Source organism: Ctenocephalides felis, unplaced genomic scaffold (genome assembly GCF_003426905.1).
Source record: "Ctenocephalides felis isolate EL2017-DRISC unplaced genomic scaffold, ASM342690v1 CF-g0.4_SCAFFOLD_03229, whole genome shotgun sequence".
Lineage (NCBI taxonomy): Eukaryota > Metazoa > Arthropoda > Insecta > Siphonaptera > Pulicidae > Ctenocephalides > Ctenocephalides felis.
Genome location: NW_020539383.1, coordinates 1 through 5400, shown reverse-complemented (window position 1 = coordinate 5400; position 5400 = coordinate 1). Strand labels below are relative to the sequence as shown.

General features: G+C 27.8%; 1 pseudogene; it reads left to right on the top strand.

Annotated features, from left to right (window-relative positions):
* Window positions 1–870: 870 nt before the first annotated feature.
* LOC113381973 lies at window positions 871–4120 on the top strand (annotated as a pseudogene).
* The last annotated feature ends 1280 nt before the right edge of the window (window positions 4121–5400 follow it).

The window sequence follows — 5400 nt, the reverse complement described above, 5'->3', positions numbered from 1 at the left end:
AATGAAAGAATGTTAATGGCGTTATTAGATGTACAACTTTGCTCCCGCCGTTATTGTGGATAATCATGTTGCCAAAACGGCGGAAGCAAAGTTGTACACTTAATGGACATTATAAATATTTTGAATCTATTATAATATACAAAAATTATACGGAATCATAGAAAAATATATGGCTTTCCAATTAATGTTATTTTATTGTGTTAAACAAATTTTAAAGATTTTTATAAAAAAAACTATAAATGTCTTCCTTATACATTATAATAATAGGTATACAACTTTGCTCCCACATAAGTATAGATATTATAGATAGCTATAGTATATATATATATATATATATATATATATAATTATACCTAATGATATTTTTGATGTAATAATGTATCCGTATCCGTATCCCACTTAAGGTCAAGAATATGTGCGCAAATGCATGGCAATAAAGTGCGCCTTTAACTTAATCCATCGTGCGGAAAATGGAAAAAACTGCCACCAAAGACACAAAGTAATAGTTAAGGAAAATATACTGGCAATCATTCCTTATTTCGCCCCTTGTCGCATTCAGAATCGTCCTTGTTATGATAATCCATAACATCTAGGGCTGCAGAAGTGAATCTACTGAAAAATAAAAATAAATGAACAGTGGGACTTGTCAAAAATAATGAAGGTGGGAAACTTGTTATAAAATTGTGCATTGATAAAATATATACTTGACTTGCGAATGACCTGCATACGAGTGTGTTCGGCCAAAGGAGCTATTCGTCGCTTTTTCGTGAAAATTTACACTTTTATGAAATCTTATTCTTACTCTTATGAAATTTACTCTTACTCTTAAATTAATCAATAAATATAAACCACTGTGCTGTGCACTAATTAATGACTGCAATCAAGGTATTTATATGGCAAAGTTTGCTTCGAGATGCGAGCGTGGATACAGGCGAATTAAAACTCGTAAATCGGGGTACTATTGTATTTGTTATAATTTATTCTTTTCTTTCCTAGGTTTTTTTCGAGCACTAGAACAACCAGCTGAGACTTTAAGGACAAAAAACTTTAATGATGACCATGCAGGAAGGAAAGATCTGAACTCCTAACTTTGATAAACAGTACCACGTTTAGGAGAGGTTTAAATTTTCAATTGTGGCTAGACAACAATCTAAAAAATTATGAGCTGGTATTAAAAAATTATGTGTTATTTAATTTGTTTTATGTGCTATATATTTTATATTTTAGGCCTTGGGAAAAAGCTTCTGTCTCTGAAGGTTTTCGCTTTGACAACATGTCTGATAATGAAGGTCGCGGAAAAATGGAATATTTTACAAGCTGTATTTTTTTCTTCCACAGTCTTGACTACAATTGGTAAGAGAAGTAAATGATTCTAAGATTCAATTTTAAAAATCCATTTTCTATTTGACATGAAATCATTGGACTTTTAATAAATCTAAGTAACTTTTGTCATTGCGTGTGAGACTGCGTTTTCTATAAGGAAAACCTTTTGTTAAATTAAGTTATCCGGACAAATGGAGGGTTTTGGATCCCAAAGGAAAATGTTAGAATGTTACGTTTCTCATTTTATTTTTAATATAACTTGATGGTATAATAAACCCTGGAAATCTTATATAATTTATTCATTTTTATTTATTTACTATCATTACTATGATAGCATGGTATATAAAATACAAATGATTTAATAATTATTATGAAGAGAATAGTAACTAGATGTAGGTATGTATTATTTTACATAGTACAATATTTAATCCATCAAGACATGCAATAAAATATATATTCACGCCTCGTTCATAATTTAATTTTGATTTTCTATATATATATATTCCAAACATTTCTCAGTTTTATGTTTTCAAACTACTAAAACGTGTTTATTGCCGGTTTAAATTTAGCTCGCGTATCTTGGATAACTTTTAATGCAAATGTAAACTTGTGCGTTTATTTTCGACTTGTAAACAGAATTGATTGAAGTGTAAAAATGTAATCCAGATTGACCCAATATGAAATTTTGATTATATATTATTTTTTATTTTAGGTTACGGCAACATAGTGCCCGAGACCAAATGGGGGCAACTGTTTTGTATTCCCTTTGCGATGATTGGAATCCCTTTAACTTTGACGGTGGTGAGCGATTGGGGAAAATTATTTGCCAGTGCTGTCTCCAGGTTGGCCAAACATCTACCTGCAATGCCAGGTATAACAGGAGAGTTTAATTAACTAGGTGCAAGTGGATTTTTGCTTTAAATAATCGACCTTTGCCGTGATTTTGCTATAAATGAAGAAAATAAGTAACATTATATATACATTGGGAAAAATTATACATTTATTAATATATATAAAAACAAATGACGCGCCTGCACACTTCTGTTTACCGCGTCGGCCTACGGGACAGTAACTATGATAATACTCCTGCAAACAGTTTACAATATCACATTGAGACAAAAAATATTTTAATATCGTTTAAGATCCATTCAAAAAACGTGTGACTATCCATCTCTGTTACAATAAGCCCCTAGTATCTTATATTTATTTCATTTTTTTATTTAGTTCAGGACATAATAATTAAATTAAAAAATGCTTTGCTTTAAATATAATGAAAAATGTGAAAAATACCCATATTTTAGTTATTTATATAATAATACTAAATTATTTGGAATTGAAAATTGACATGGAAAGCTTTTTAAATTTTTGAAATCGGGTTCTGCCGTTTTTGAAAAAAAAATTTCATTTATGCTATTTTATACTATTTTCTTTTCGGTGTCAAAAGATTCAAAATGAATTTAAAAACACAAAATTAATAAATAGAATTTTCTGGTTAATTCAAACATTGTGAAATGCCAAGATCGGATAATAGATATCAAACGGATAATGTGGTTTCAACATGGCTTACATAGGATAAATTTGTTAATCTAATTAGGATAATCTTTACTTTAATTCCCATTTGCTATATATTAATTCTACATGCTATTATTTTTGTTCGGAAAATGAGAAATTTGTCATAAAAAAACATAAAAATTACTCAAGCTTTATGAAGAAAAACTGATAGAATTAATTATTTCTAGATTATGAAGCTAAATATTGAGATAGAATAATAAGATATGCTTCTAATATTGTTTCCATATATTTTCACTTATTGTATAAATACGGTCATTAAAGTTAGATAGCTATTGTATAAGGTAATATACAATATTAATTTTAACTAAGCCTCTTACAATCGTAAACTAAAAATCATTATTTACAAACATAAATTACATATACACAAATTACGTATTACACAAAAAATGAGAGCTTGTAGATAGGTTTATATATAAAATTATTAGATATTTAAAAATAAATAACTAAATTGAAATTCGGTTGCAAATTACACACATTAATATTCCATTATTAGTATTATGTAAATTACTTATTCTAAATACCATGAATTAATAAATAATAATTGTCCTATTAGAAAGATGCAGAAAATCATTCAGAAAAGCTGCCGTCAGAAGAGCTCTTTACATTTCTGGAGCAATTTGTGCCCTTTGTTTATATTGGCTGCAGGAGCTACAGTTTTTTATGGGAAAAGGAATGGACATTCTTTGATGGATTCTATTTCTGCTTTGTAACTATGACCACAATAGGTTTGGAGACTTAGTTCCAAGTATTGTATATATAAAAACTAACAATAAGTTAATATTTATTTGCTTATAATTATATTTAGTTTATTATTTTTAGCTCGTCCAAATTATATGCTGCTGTGCACTTTATATATTTTAATTGGGATGGCTTTGACATCAACTTTATAGAATTGATTAGAAGACAATATGCTGAAAGTGGAGAAGAATAGCACAAGCGATGTCGGGCCCTTTATTGCAGAAGGATTGAAGAAACTTATGATGGCCCAAAATAATGCAGCAGATGTAGCATCTCTTCAAAGGATTCTCACAGTAAAATAATAGATACCCAAAAATATTATTAAAAGGCTTCATTGTTTCTTTTTTTAGGTCAGTATGCCTAGAAGAACCAAATCTTTAAGATCGAAGGATATTGATTCACAAGAATGGGAGGACGCTATGAGGGCTGTTTTAAGAGACATTCAAATTCAAATAGCAATAAAATATTCAATTGTTGTTTATGAATCGTCAGTTTGAAATACATAATTATATGAATTATAATTAAGTAAGTATTAATAATCTAATCAAATACAAGTTGCTATGAAGTAAGTTATTTTCTTACATTAAATACATAATGCTACATAAGTCAGAACATGAAAATGGTTTCAATATTATAATTTATTTGTTCTGAAATTTTTATGCAATTGAAACATAATTATTTTAATTGCCATAATTTATTGTCTTACTCATAAAAAGTTAAACAGATTTAAAGACATTGTAAATATTTCATTGTAGCATGGAGTTTTAATTACAGCTATTCTTAATAGACATTATATTCTGATTGAGAGTAAGAAGGCGCTCCGGTTCACAATTAGTTGTTAAAATCAATATATTATAAATGTTTAAACTTGCACAAAGTACATTTATTTGAAATAACCGGTTTTTTCATTCGTTGATTGGCAAGACTGTTGGTAGCCCGAATCTGTTTGACAGTTGCGATTTGTTAAACAAAGTTTTTCGTGATAAAATTTAAATTCAATAATAACTGTTTGCGTGTATTATTAATGTTAATAAATATAATTTAATGATCGAATTGGAATTTGGTGAAATTATTATTGGTACCATTCTGGAATGTATGATTGTGTCCATGGAACACACAGATATGCTTTAGGTTAATTAAATTAAAAACTTTTATGATCAAATTAACTTATACCCATCTTATACCTCGCTTTCTTTGATTTAGAGAACAAGTGCTTATTGAAAAAACGTATGTACTTATTCTATAAATTCTTTAAAAGTTTGTTTTAATATCTTGCATTTAATTTGGAATTACAGCTTTATTATTATTAATAAATAATTAACATTAATGAGAGACAAAGTGCTACAATTTACAATCAATCAGTTGTAAATATAAATATTTAGGTTTTTATTAAATTTTTATTTATTATTTAGGTGTATTTGATCTTGTTATATCTTACGATTGTTTGCAATACTGTTTTAAGCCCAAGATGTCTGACAGTTGCGTTTCGTCTATTCGTTAAAATTTTTGGTGATGAAAATCAAAATTTGTTAATAACTGAAAGGTATTATTGTGTGTATTTATTGAAGTTGATAAATAAAATTGAAAAAGGTAATTGGAACATGCTGAAAATTATCATCAATTCTGAATGATTCATGATGAAACAGGTATGTTTTTTTAGGTTAAAGTTAAATTAAAAACTGCAAATAATTAAATAGTTTTTTTTTCTTACATCGTATCGATATATTTCAATAAGTTATAAATTAATTGGTAATAATATAAAAATAT